This window comes from Pipistrellus hanaki (assembly GCF_964339955.1).
Source record: "Pipistrellus hanaki genome assembly, chromosome: X".
Taxonomy (NCBI): Eukaryota; Metazoa; Chordata; class Mammalia; order Chiroptera; family Vespertilionidae; genus Pipistrellus; species Pipistrellus hanaki.
Window position 1 is genome coordinate 74,355,362 of NC_140524.1, and position 14,881 is coordinate 74,370,242.

The following is a 14,881-nucleotide window of genomic DNA, read 5'->3' on the forward strand; positions in this document are numbered from 1 at the left end:
AGGCTAGGCAAATTGGGAAGGCCAGTTTAATTGTGGGGCTGGAGACCAGGATTTGGGCCCTCGCTGAGATTTGCTCATTACTTGTATGTGTGTGATTAAGTGGCTAGGGAGCTGAGTGACTGTAGTGAGCCCGAAATTAAAGTGCTCTTCTGCCCTGTGGTGAAGCCCAGATTGAGATTGCTTGACTGTGTTTGGAGGGCACACTTTCGCAGTCATAGGGATGGTGCCAAATCATGTCCTCCTCTTAGCCTTTGTCTGCCATCTTGGCCTCTGCTCCCCTTGGCCTGTGGAGTGCTTACTCTGGACAGGGACACAATTGGGAATTGAGCCTATTCTCCCAAAATAACTGCCTCCTCAGAAGACTTCTCACAAAGCATCTGGATCCAGCCCCAGTGGCTTTGCCCCAAGAAGTGGGAAGGAGATGTAGAATCTTAGACTCTCTAGCTCTTATTCTATCTCTGCAACTTGTTCTAGGCCAACTGAGTTTCCTGCTTTCCAAGAATCCTTGATCAAAGTTTAGTTCATCTGATATCTGCAGAGTGTCTCCTGTCACTAGTTGGGTCTCAATAGTATTTAGCTTATTATGCTTTACCCTTGCACAAAAGTATGAAGTGGAAAAACTAGAAGGGGGAAGGCCTAGAGGAGAGAGAAAGCTTGAGAAATATTCCAGTAATGGCAATCCCTTGTCAGTGCATGGGCCTATAGAGTTTACAAAGAATTTTCTCTTTCTAATTTTCAGTGTCACATCAGCCTTGTAAAATATGTAGGGCTGATTGTTATTCCTGGTTTTATAGATGAGGAAAGTAAAGGTCAGAGAGATTGGTGGGATGGGAGTGAGTCTGCTTTTCAAAAGAGGGGTGGGAGTCAGAATTGATCATTCCCAGCTAATGTGAGGCTGAATGCAGTCAGGTGGAGAGAGAAGTATATAAGTGTTCCCTGATTTCATACTGGCTTCCTCAGCTACTTGTTTAAATTTTTAGTGTTTTTAATACCTTTCATTTGTATAGCAGTTTTTGCACAAAATTATTTGAGAAAATGCTGCCTTTTATCTTGAATATACATCAGAGTTCCCTTTAGTCTTATGAAAACTTTGAGATTTTCAAGGAGAAAAGCAGTGTGAATTTGTGGGGCCTAAAATAAAGAATATTTTGAAGGAACTGACGTTTTCATACAGTTGTTCTTCTTCCTTTTGAAGCACTCTTATATTTATATATTTTATTAAAAATGTGTTGCTCATAAGGGATCATGATATTCCAGGTGTGCCCTGATCAGGATCAAGTACAAAGGGACTTTGATTTGTCTATGAATTATCTAATAATGCAGCCTTGTACTGGTTCTAACCCTCACTGAATATTCTGATTGGTCGGAGAGTTTTTTTTGTTTTCCTTTTTATTTATTTATTTATTTTTATTTTTAAATTTTTATTTATTTATTTTTTTAAAATATATTTTATTGATTTTTTTTGCCTCCCTCCCTCCCATACATACCCTCCCTCCCCAGAGTTTTATGTCCATTGGTTGTACTTATATGCATGTATACAAGTCCTTCGGTTGATCTATTATCTCCCCCAGATCTCCTTCCCCTCCCCACTGTAAATTGACAGTCTGCTTGTTGCTTTACTGTCTCTATATCTATCTTTTGGTTCATCAGTTTATGATGTTCTTTATTATCCATAAATGTGTGAGGTCATGTGGTGTTTCTCTTTCATTGATTGGCTTATTTCACTCAGCATGATGCTCTCCAATTCCATCAGGTTGCTGCAAATGATGAGAATTCCTTCTTTTTTATGGCAGCATAGTATTCCATTGTGTAGATGTACCATAGTTTTTGGATCCAATCATCTGCTGACGGGCACCTAGGCTGTTTCCAGATTCTAGCTATTGTAGATTGTGCTGCTATGAACATAGGGGTGCATATATCCTTTCTGATTGGTGTTTCTAGTTTCTTGGGATATATTCCTAGGAGTGGGATTACTGGGTCAAATGGGAGTTGCATTTTCAGTTTTTTGAGGAAACTTGGTTGGAGAGTTTTTTAACTTCCCATACCAGGTCCCTACTCAGAGATTCTGACTTAGTTGGCATGGGGTAGATCCCCAGCAACTTTTTAAAAATTTTTGAAATTTAAGGCTCCACAAGGTGATTCAAATGTGCTGCCAAGATCAAAAACCATTGTATTAGTCTCTTGGGTTATAGGCTCAAATACTTTGCTGTCTAGTCCAGTTCTCTATTTTTTCATGAAAGTGGCCTTTTCAACCAAACTTGTTACGTTTTTTTGTTTGTTTGTTTGTTTGTTTTTTGTTTGTTTGGTTGGTCCATTATTCTTGTTTTTTCTATGGATTTAAAAATTTTTCTTTATACTGTGAAACCAATTAACAGTACCTTCTAGCATTGCATCAGTGAAACTTTATTTGGTTGGCCCATTTTAGCTTTATTTATTTATTTTTTTAGAAGGGTTAATTATGTTTTCTTTATGCCATGACACAGATTGGCACTCTTCTAGCATATCATCTATCAAAAACTGAATAAGTATCATTCAAGTTGATGATTCAAATAAATGTTCAATATGATGGATACTTGTTCCTCTAACATCTCACCAGATTCCCTTTGTTGGAGTTGGAGCCCGTTAATTTTTGTATATGCCTGGTCAATCAGTGCAGAATACATTGAGACTCTACCATCATCTATCTTACCAATGTGTTAATGAGGATAATGTGCCATGATAGACTTGTATGCTTTATAGACATCAAGATGTATTTTAGGTTCATAGCAATCACCTATCAAGCCAATGACCAAGGAGTATGAGTCACTTGGTATCTTACTCCTGGTAAATCCTGTTGGAGGATCTAGGATTCCCTGTTTTCTTTCAATACCCACAAACTGTATGTTTCCTAACTGGGTCCAGAATTTGCTTGAGGGTCAGTGCTATACTGTAGATTCTGTGTATCACTTTGATCTACTCTTTTGGAAAGCAGAACAGCATAGATGTAGCTTTAAAACAGTATATATTTTGTTTTTAAAACGTTCAGTAAACTCTTTATGCATGCTTTTCTTGGTTGGCTGAATTGTTTTAATTAACCCAGTGGTTCTCAGTCCTATCTGCACATTGGAATCACCTGGGGATTTAACAAGACTAACAATTCTTAGAATCTCTGAGGGAGATGTGATTGTATTGGTCATAGTGAGGCCCTGGCATCAATATTTTTTAAAAGCTCCCTGAGGTGGAAGGAATGTTTAGCATGAGATGAGAATGACTGCTATATTCAGAGGAAATGTCAGCTCAGCCTGAAACTGGCTTACTGCACACTTGAATAGGCAGGTTTCACAGATCGTAACAGTTTATTCCTGGACTGTGGGGGCCTTGACAAATGCTAGGGGCTTGTGCCCACCTCAAAAAGGAGGACTCAACCATTGAAAGTAAGTAGTCTTAGGACCTATTTGGACTTAAAAGTGTTAGGTTTGAGTTGCTTTGAACCCTTCAAGAAAAAAAAAATATCTTCCTATGCATTTGCTATACTAGTGGGAAAATTTTTGTTTATTCACTGAGTGACTTTGGGTAAACTACTTCTTTCCAATGAAATTTGGTTTCCTAATCTGTAAAATAAGGTTAGGTGAATTAGAGAGCTCTAAAGATTTCTTCTAGCTCTAATGATCTGTGATTACTTTGTGATGAATACTGATGATCAAAAATGATTAAGAATATTATTATTTAAAGTGAGCAGGTAATCTGTAGATTAATTTTAACAGGATTGTAATGTATAGGGTGATTTGGGGGGTAATAGAATTTTTTTCCTAATTATATTTGGTTTAGGTTTCTTCTAGAACAATTGAACTGTAGGTCATATTTATTGAACACACACTGGTTGCCAGCAGGGAAGGGAGCCCTACAGTGAGTTGAGTGGCAGGGGAATGCCTTTTTGGGATTTAACATTTGTTGAAGAAACATATTTCATGGATAACTGAGACTTGACTCTTATAGATAAAATACCAGCCTCATAGATCTGGAAAAGCCTAGGAGGGCTGCTTTGACAGCTCAGAACCCCTTTCTGCAGTATTTTAAGTAGCTATTCATTTAGTTAATACTACTACTGTTAATTAGAATTTCAACAAATAAAGTTCTTTAGTTATTTCATTGAATCCTCCCCCCAAACTGGAATTAGTTGAGGAAACTGAGGTTTCACACAGTCAGGAAGTGGTAGTACCTAGGCCTCTTAATACCGCATCCTTCAGTTCTTCCAGTGTAGCCTGTATAGTCAACTCTGGTCATAATATCATCATGACTTTTTGAGAATTGTAGGAGTTCCATTGACATAGAGCAGAACTCAGGAGGAAACGTTGAAAAAAAGGAACAAAGGGGAAACCTAGAGTAAAAGAAAATGTTAAGGGAGGGATGTATATAAGGTCAGTTCTTCCTTGTTCTTATCACTCTTTTGTGCTAGTTTCAGGCCCCTGGAAGGAGTTGGACATTTGGTTTTTAAGCATGAAGGTCAAGGTTTGATAGCACAGAAGAGGGAAAGTTGTATCTACATGGTCAAGGGACTGCATATAGAAGGCAAACTTTCAGTAGAAGAAAAAACACTGGAAATTGTCTTGGGACCCCTGGGAGCAAGCTGTTGCCCTGTCAGAACTTGGTCAAGGCCCTTCCTCACTGGGACTCAGTTTCCACGTCACTAACATGAGCTGTGGATTCAATAGAAGAACCATGTTCTTAAGTGAAATATGGGCCAGAAACTTCTATATAAAACAGGAAAAAGCAGAAGTTGTCCAGCTGAAATGGGCCTGGGACAGACGAGGATGACAGTGTCTAGAGTTCCAGGCAACCATCTTGTCAATGCAAGTTATCAGGGGTCTTGGAATTAGGAGAGTGCCCAACTCAGCCAGACCACTTGGAGAATAGGTCAACCTTGGGTAGGAGAGAGGGGCTTTCATTTAAGTGGCCAGAATTAACAGAGAATCACATAAGGGAAGAGATTAGAGCACTTTGGAGATCTGCAACATGCCTTTCCCCTTCCTATTTTACAAATGAGAAAACTAAGACAGTGAAGGGAAAGGCACTTGTCCGAGGTTTAGTCATAGGCCTGTGATCCTGACTCCTCAAATCAAGCCCTTGCCCCCTGTAATCTGCTACCTCTGCTGTAAGGTACTGGATCTATGTCTCATTGGCTAGATCAGAAACCTGAATGCTCTCAGGTTTGGTTGGAGAAGGTGAGCTGACAGAGAAGCTGGGAATAAAGGAGTATTATGTAACCTCCTGGAGGGGAGTAGGCCTGTCACCAGCCCTTGGGGTGCCAGGCATTGAGATGGGAGTGGAGAAGCACAGAATCTTCTGCAGACTATATTTGTTCTTCTGAGTCAGGGAGGCCTGGATGCAGTCCTGTGCTGCAAGGCCATCCACTCGCTGAGCCCAGAGGAGGCCAGCGCTGAGCATCCATAGACAGCTTTGGGAAAGGTTCTGGCAGCTCTGATCTTTCTGCCTGCCTGCCTTCATTAGATGAGGGGAAACCATGCACCTCCCTGCCCATCTGGCTGCAGCAAAGATGTGCTAAGAGGCCCACCCCCTCAGAGTGTGGTGCTTAAAGGCAGCAGCTACTTTTAGCTGTACCTCCCACAGCCGCTCCTCTGCTCACTCACTTCTCCCTCCTCTCTCCATGAACCCCACTGGTTTGCAGGAAGCCTGGGAAGTGGGTGTTTTGGCATTAGGAAAGAGGCACTGGGAGCTAGGCGTCCCTCAGAGAGGTTCTGATAGGCCTGGTACAGTTGGGAGAGTTCGGAACAAAGGCAAAATGATGACACTGCTTTGTGCTTCGGGCCCAAGACAGTGGAAGGATTTATTAATTTCCTCTGGACCTTGCAACTGGCTGAGGTGATTTTCTTGAGAAGACAGGTTGAACTATACAGGAGGGCTCAAAAAGATTTATTTAACAGATCATGCATAGATAGTTTCTCTACCTAAATTTAGAGAAAAGCAACTGGAGCCAGTGGATGCTCACTTGATTCTCCTTTGATTCTTGGCAGTACCTCTTGAACATTGTCTTACGCTTTGCACTGGACTTTACATGGTCTCACATGATCTTCTCTGTGGCCCTGTAATGTAGGTGGGACAGGATTATCTTCGTTTTATTTATTTAATGTATTTTTAAATATATTTTTATTTCAGAGAGGAAGGGAGAGGGATAGAGAGTTAGAAACATCAATGATGAGAGAGAACCTTTAATCGGCTGCCTCCTGCATGCCCCCTACTGGGAATTGAGCCTGCAAACCTGACATGTGCCCTTGACTGGAATTGAATCTGGAACCCTTCAGTTCACAGGCCAATGCTCTATTCACTGAGCCAAACCAGTTAGGGCTATCTTCATTTTATAGATGAGAAAAATGAGACTAAAAAACTTGTTGTCATAGAGTGTTTGATATTGGATCGAACTCTGGAAGTTATAGTGCCCTTTAAAGTCATTCTAGACAGTTATATCTTCTAGGACAGGGGTGTTACATCTGTCCTGAGTTTAATTCCCTCATTGTAAAAACTGGAGAACTTGGCACAGACAGACAAAGGAATCTTCCATGAAAACACAATGTGTCAAGCTTCTTTTGTTTTTCAAGGGTGGTAAGGGAAACCTTATGGTGTGATGGAAACCAAAGGGTCTCTGAGCTAGTAGTTTGGCATTTTTTAGCTCTGTGACCTTGGACAAGTCACTTAGCCTTTCTGAATTGGTTTTCTGTTAATCGGGGTTGATTATCTGTGATTTTTCTGAGGAGGAAGTCTCTGGGTGATTGCTATAGTTGAAAGGCCAACACTTGGTTGGCGCTCCATTAAGGTTTTGTTAGTAAAAGAAATACACATGAAAAAATCTGATTGCAAATATAAACTTAGTCACTAGGTGACCTTGAACAAATCCAATTTCTTTGTGCTTTATTTATCTCTATCACATCATGAAGGACTATTTTACTTCCCTCCCTTGGAAGGGTAGAAACTCTGCTTGTGTTCTCTGTTCTTTGTGGGAAGATAGGGTTTTTCTTATAAGAAGCTTTCTTTTATTTGCCCACAGCTCCATCCCCTCACCTGGCCACAAATATGATGCTATGAATAACGGACTAGCTTTCTCTCTCCCTATCTCATGCAAAGCAAAAAGAGAAATTTGGAAGAAAACTAAAGTGAATTTTATTATTATTATTTTTTTAGTGCCTTCTCAAGTCCATAAAGCCAAAACCACCTAGGAACTTGATAATTAAAGTCTAATTTTTTGGCCTCTAGGTTTTTGGCTAAGATTTGTGATGAACATTATTGGGTTTTCCTGATATGATTAAGAGTTGTGTTATAAATAACAGGCTCTTAACAGATGACCTACTTAGAACAAATATACACTCTTCACATTTATCTGCATCATTTTGTTTGGAAATTTCTCATTACTACCAGGGCAAGGTGAGAAAATAACTATTGTATAGTCTTATTATCACATTGGTTTTCCACCACAATTGTATGAAGTACTCAGGCCAGGATTATTCTCCCCATTTTATGGCTAAGAAAATGAAAACACAGAGATTTACTTTGATTGGCTGAGATCAGTGCTGCCTTTTAAAGGCAGTTGTGTACTAACTAGGAAGAGCATAGTATAAAGGGATAGCTGTTGTCAAGCAACCCATACTAAGTGGCCTTAGGCAAGGAGTTTGTTTTTAAGATGCCTTTATAGTTTGCTTCTAATTAGGTTCTTAAAAGTTAGTCAAGAGAGCAGGGCAAACTAGGCAGATGCCATAAGATAACTTTGGTTAGGTTGACATTAAACCACTAATTGTCAATTCATATACATCTATTTGACCTATGCTAAGTCCACCCAGATATTATATCATCCAAGGATGCATAACAGGCCTTTCCAAATGCAGAAGAGTGGCCCTAGATTATATGGCCCTTTATACCCTTTTTGGAGGTTTCTCTTTATAGATTTATTGGTCCTATTCTTAAAGACTAGGCTTTGAGCCTAAAAGGTGACTCATTATCATCACTAGTTCCTACAGTCATCCCAACAGATGGGGGGAAATGCTTTGGATCAATCCTATCTAATTTTGCCTGAACTTTGGTGAAGAGTGTAATTCTTTGAGACTTTATCCTCTTTACACTAAGTGGCTCAGACCACTGGAAAAAAATGAGTATGGAATGGCAGGGTTAGGGAATCAACCAGTAGCTTGCCCAAGGCTAGAGGGGGCTTAGTTAAAATATGACATCTGTAGGTACTATTCCACATGCATTATCTGTGGACTGGTTTTTTTTTGTTGTTGTTTGTTTGTTTGTTTGTTTTTTGTGTGTGTGGAGGTTGTGTGAGGGACTAGAGTTAGTCCATAGTGAGAAATTCTATAGATGAGAATAAGAAAGAGCCTTATACTTAAGATCATTGAACCCACTCTCTCACTGTACTGCTAAGGAAACTGAGGCCTAGGGAGAAGCAAAAACTTGCCCGAAGTCTCACAGTCTTGTCCTGTCTCTCTTTTCATCTCCTAGATGCTAGACTTCATAGTTATGAGGCCCCTTGTATAAATGGAGTGGTGATTAGGCCTCTTAGGAAAAGCAGCTATGGCCACCACATTCAGGAAGTGACAGAGATGAACTTTGAACCCAGGTACTTTGACCTGGTTAGGAGCAGATAGACTTGGGTGTCTTAGAGGAAAGTTGTTAGGGGAAAAAAATTGTTGGAGAGGAAAATTGGTTCAGCCTTATTACCACATTGGTTTTCCATGTCCTTCACCCATACCCACACACTATAGGTCACATGTGATGCACACTTTCACACACTCAGACACATGTATGGTGTGTTTGGTATGCACATGGGACAACACTTGTGGAGTTTACTTTTACATTAACACACTTGGAGTGCACACATTCAATTAACCATGAGACATACTCAAACTTATCACATACTCAACATAGGCAGGGCACACACACAGACGGATGAGGTAGGCTTATGCAAATTTGTGCGCATTTAAGGCACAACAGCACACCCATAGGGGCACATATTCATAGTACACATACATGTGGGGCACTCTGAGATACACACTCTGTTGCACCCTGGACTCATACTCCTATCCCTGAGATACTCCTAAGGGCTTACATGAACAAATAACCCTCCCCTCCATGAGACACATTTGAACACATCTATGGGACACACTCACAGAAACACACTGATGCAGAACATATCCTATCCGTAGGGCTGGCCAGCTGTCTCAGTCTTCCAAGTGGGCACAACAGGGCACTGGCCCCATCTGGTGGGCCTCTATCAGTTTGCTCTGACTCCCCCTTCCCTTATCCTTGAATCAGAACCAGAGGGCAGTGAATTCAGGAGTAAAATAAATATGCAAGGTGGAATGTGTTATAGCAAGCTCCACAAAGCAAGTGAAACTTAGAACCAAGTATTCAGATTTCAGGTTAACAGGCAGATCGAGAAAAATGAGAAAGATAAATTGACATTGATCAATGTAGAAAGCTTGAGGCTGCTCCTGAACTCCTTAATCCATTACAAACCATTATGGAATGATGTGATTGTAAAGTAGTGTCCTAGAAAACTTAAAGCAACTGAATATTATAGTTTGTTTTCTTAGGAATGAATTAACAACTTGAACTGAACAACTAGATCTAAATTGTGCGTGAGAGGTGAACTAGTAGGATGCATAAAGCGGGGCAAAAGTCCAGTCTCTCCTGAGTCAGTGGCTGGTGGAGAGAAGAGCCACATCATTAATGACCACAGCCCTGCTCCTAGGCATAGCAGCTTGGGCCATCTGGCCCCACTAATGAGGGCTTGCTATTTTTAGTTTCTCAAGCTGGAAACTAGGTCAGGGTGTCCTAGGGAGACCTTTCTGCCCCTTTGTACCAAAGGCTGGAGCTGGAAGGGGGAGGCAGGCCCCTAGACAGGGTCTAGACGGAGGGTAAGAAGCAGTGAGATCGGTGGCCAGAGTGTGGCTGGTCTGCCCTGGAGTACCATCCTTAGAGGTTACTGTTAACTGTGACAGCCTCATGTCAGTTTCTTAGCTTTGGACTGGAAATCAATAGTTCTGCATGCTACTCTGCTTCTATCTGAGTCTTATTTGGTCAATAGGTAAAATAGCCAGAATTGCATCCAGATGCTGGCAAGGCTCACCTAGGCTAAGAGTTCAGAAAATGCTTTGGAAATGTACTGGTTCTTTACCTACAAACCTGTACTTCCCCTATCCCCAAAGCTTCCACCAACAACTGGGCCTGACTCATATCATAGTAGCCATAGAAAGAAAAGGCCCAAGTGGGGGCCAAAGGAAGGCAACCTCATGAGGTCAGATTGGCCAAAGTTATGCTGGGGTCACCCCATCTGTAAAGATGGTTTTCAATGCCAAGTCAATTCCCAGAAAACATTTGTTTACAGTATTTAGTTGGTCATATAAGTTTGACTCCTCAGGAACCCTGTATAGTGAGGGAAAGTAAGGGGCATCAGGAGCAGGGACTTCTTCCTAAAAATCATGCCACCTGACAGAGGGAACAGCCTTGAGTGCTTGTTTGGACGCTGATAGAGTTTCTTATTCTAAGTTTTGTGCTCAGGGTCATTTCACCTGCTTTTTAGGGGGTGGGTCAGAAACTAGACTGTGTTGGTTCATGTACAGATTTTTCCTCACCCCATATGTTGTGGGCAAAGTTCTTTTGAGCCTCAGTTTTCTGGTCTATAAAATGGGCTTACCTATAAAGTCTCAGGATTGGTGGGTATAAGAATTCATAACTGAAGGATGTGAAAAGAGCCATATAAAATGCTGAACTGTTTTGCTGCTGTTTGTATTGTTGAGTTCATCCAGGTCGTGATGACATATAGTTTGGAGGTAACCCAGGAGCTTGTCTTCATTTTATTTCTCTACTCTTTCCCCTTGCCTTTCCCCCCCCAACCAGTATTGTCTCCATTTTACAGATGGGGATACTGAGGCTCAGAGAAGGGACAGCCTAAGGATACAAGATTAGGTAGTGGTGGATTTGGGACTAGAAGTCATGTATTCAGACTCTGTTCAGTGTTCTTTCTATGGCCCCAAGCTACCACACAGTGGATTCCATTACTAAAGGAAGCTGCTGGTAGCAGCTTAAGTTAATATAGGGTGTCCCCCAAAATTGTATATACACACTTTGAAAAATTATAAAGATAGAGTTTATTAAAATACATTTCATTTTCAAAATTGAGCTCTCAGTTGTAAAAGTGTGTATATATTTTTGGGACACCCTGTATATGTAAAAACTTAGGTTTGTCTCTGACACATAACAAGGAAAGGGGGCTCTTTGGGGCTCAGTTCTCTACAGCAGAGTCCTGCTTTCCTAGGAGAGGCACACTGACTGACCCCTCATCCTTTCCATAGCGGTGAAATGTTCCACTCGTCTTCTGCACGTGGGAAGCAGTGAAATGTTGGAGAAGATGCTAAGTTATGAGAGGGAATTGTGATTCTTGTATAAGCCACTTCAGGAGGATCCCTGAAGGTCCTTGATCCATCTTGGCCACTCACACCACCTTACTGCTTTCAGGGCACAGAAGCCCTTTGTGGCTGACCTGGCTAAAGGGTTAGGCCAAAGGTATCTAAGAAAATGTTGATGGCATTGATCTGTGAAATGTTATTCTAACACTTGTGAGATAAGATAGTGGAAACCCAAGAACCAAAGCAGAGAGAGTCCCTTGAAACCATCTTGGCTGACTCTCATCTATGGACATTAAAACCCAGTTAGGATGCCTTTTTCTCCTTTACTATGTTCTTGTATAGCACAGATTCTCAAGCTAGGCCAGATTTCCTGGAGCCTTTCTAGCTTAATTTTGTTTGTTTTTACCGAGTCCAGGAGAGGAATGGGTAGTCATACTGAGATGAAGTGGTGAGAGGAAGGAGATCGAAGAATCTGTGAAACTCAGACCTTGAGTGCTAGGCATTAGGGAAGGATTTTTGTGTCATTCTCTATCTGTCCTTCTGCTAATACATTATTTTCCTATAGCCTGCTCATTAGCTGTGGGAATCTAACCCAGTTTGTTGCTGTTTTCACTTGCACTGCTTAAAACCTGTAGAATGACTATAGTACTGGCCTTTCTGGGGGAATTAGACAAGGAATGTCAGGGTTGAGGAAACTGGAACATAGATGGAGAGAGATACCTTCTGTTCAAGTTTGAGAGACCAGAAAGTTATATAGGGAAGGGATTGCCATCAAAGCCCTGCCAAGAAGCTACCACACAATTTTCCTCAGCTCTCTGGACCCCAAACACCTCATTTTAAAATATTTTATTTTTGAAAGGAAGTACATTCACATGGCTCAAAATTGAAAAAGTACAAGAGGGTGCACAGTGAAAAGACTTTCATCCCCTACCCTCTAGGGGTGTCTAACTCAATCAGAGAAGGGGCCAAAATCTAAAATCCAGCCTAAATCGCGGGCCGAATGGTTTACTGAACAGTCATAAACTGACAGTGTCATAAACTGACAGCGGAGTGCGGTGATGACAGCGCGGTGCGGGCCACATTGCAAGGCCTGGCCGGCCGGATTTGGCCCGCGGGCCTTGTGTTTGACACATGTGCTAGCCTCTCAGCTTCCTCTGCAAAGACAGCTATTAAGTCCTTTTAGAGACATGTTCTATGGAAATATAAGTATATAGGCATACCTCAGAGGTAATTGTGGGTTCAATTTCAGAACACAATAAAGCAAACATCACAGTAAAGTGAATCACATGAATTGCTTTAATTTCCCATTGCATATAACAGTTATGTTTACATTATACAGTGTATTAAGTGTGCAATAACATTGTCTTGAAAACTATGTACATATCTTAATTAAAAATTACCATATTGCCAAAAATGCAAAACATCATCTGAGCCTTCAGCAAATCATAATATTATTGCTGATGGATGGTCTTGCCTTGATGTTGATGGCTACTGACTGATCAGGGTGGTAGTTATTGAAGGTTAGGGTGGCTATGATAATTCTTAAAATAAGACAACAATGAAGTTTGTCACATTGATTGACTATTCGTCTCACGATTTCTCTGTAGCATATAATGTTTGGTATCATTTTACCTACAATAGACATTCTTTCAAAATTTGAGTCAATCCTCAACCCTGATGCTGCTTTTCCAGGCTTATGAAATATTTTGAATCCTTTGTTATCATTTCAGCAGTCATCACACATCTCTACTAGTAGATTCTATCTCAAAAAAGCCCTTCAATGTGTAAAAAAAAAATGCAATTTCTGCAAAGCAAAATAAATTGAAGCACAATAAAATGAGGTATGCCTGTATATGAATATAGTCTTCTTGCTTTTTTATGTGGGCACACACACACACACACACACACACACACACACACACACTGTTCTATATCTAACTATACCTTGGAAATTCTTTGACCCTGTGGGATAGGATGTGCTGTGCAGAACAGAGGTTGACAGCACTGATTCTAGAGTAAAACTACCTGGGTTTCTATTCTGGCCCAGTGTGACCTTCAGCAATTATTTAATCTCTCTGAATCTTGGTTTCCTTCTTTTTTAAATGGTGATTAAATAAATTAGTATATTTAAAAACTTAGATTTGTCTCTGACAGTAAGTATTCAGTAAAAGTTAACTGTATTTTATTATTAGGGGGGAGGGAAACTATTTGACTGTCTGTCAGAAGATCTGGGTTCTCTTCTGGCCTCTGCTCCTGGGATAGCTGAGTGACTTTCTTTGTTCAAGCTTGTTTCCTTATCTTTAAAATGTAAGGTCTCATCCTTACTCTGCTTATCTCCCAGAGTTGCTGGGACAATCCAGTAAGCTAATGAATGTGAAAGCATCTTAGAAACTATAATGTGCTGCACATGGAAGGAGTGTTGCTTAATCTTTTTATAGAAGCTACTTAGGATAGCTTGGACCCAATGGCTAGAACTGGGTAGAGAAGGAAGTCCTCTTTTTTCTGCCAGTGGAACCCAGAGGACATTTTTGTACTAGAGTTCTAGTCTGGGTGGAGGTATCCTATGGCAAAAATTTGAAATAGTCAACTTCTGTCTTCCGACCTTTCTAATCACCCCATTCCTCTCTCATCTTCCTTCTTTCCACGTCTTTTTTTACTCCCCTCAGTCTCTTGTCAAAACCTACTTTTACAAACAAGACATCAGCATCTGTCAAAAATGACCCCATCTTTCCATTTGAGATAACCTAGTGTAACTAGCTCAAAGAGGAGCCAGATCTGCCCAAGTTTATACTGCAAATAAGTAACCAAACCAGGCCTGAAGCCCATTCTTTCCAACCTAGTTTTTTCACTAGCATTTGCATTTTAGTGTGAATTTGAATTTTCTTAGCAAAGAAGCTGGTAGTGAGAGAGATTCTGGAATTGTCTCTACTTACTCTTTATACTGAGATTTTCTTACCCCTTAATTTCCAGAGTCAGGCTTGTTTGGGATCCTGAGGTGAGGAAGAGGCATGTGCTGGTTAAAATATTGAAGGAATGACTTCTGTAGAGCAGAGGGAAGAAGGAGCACCAGAAAATGTCTAAAATAATGACTTTCAAAGTGAAACTCCAGGATAAAATATTGGAAGCTTTTATATGTTAAATTGTTAAACTCAGTATTTAATTTATATTTTGTGGAAATTTTTCTAACACATAATATATTAGTAGCATTTAGATACTAAGTAGGTATTCATATTTTTTTTTTAGCCAATTGACAATTTTTAATAAAAAATAATTGACACATATCCTCTTAAAAGACTGTAAATGTGGCTTCTAATCTTGGCTCTGCTGCTGACTAGCTTGCCATATTAGGCAACTTCTCCTCACCAGAGCCTTAGTTTTCTTATTTATAAATTGTGAAACTAAACTAGATGTGCTAGGTTTTGGTTCTCTAATCCTAACCTTCTCTGAGCATAAGAATGTACTTTCTTTCAGGCTCCTGAGGCTGACTC

The 14,881-nt window shown here is 40.5% G+C and overlaps 1 protein-coding gene across 11 annotated transcripts in view; it reads left to right on the plus strand.

Moving 5' to 3' along the window:
• ARHGEF9 (Cdc42 guanine nucleotide exchange factor 9) overlaps window positions 1–14,881 on the plus strand; it is a 306,848-nt gene that overhangs the window by 167,689 nt on the left and 124,278 nt on the right. Inside the window, exon 1 of one of the 11 annotated variants that reach the window (XM_084869465.1) lies at window positions 5,841–5,859. The exons of the other annotated variants lie outside the window; for them this stretch is intronic. The gene's annotated coding sequence lies outside the window, so the exon portion shown is untranslated. Of the gene's footprint in view, window positions 1–5,840; window positions 5,860–14,881 lie in introns of those variants that run through there. 11 annotated transcript variants of the gene reach the window in all.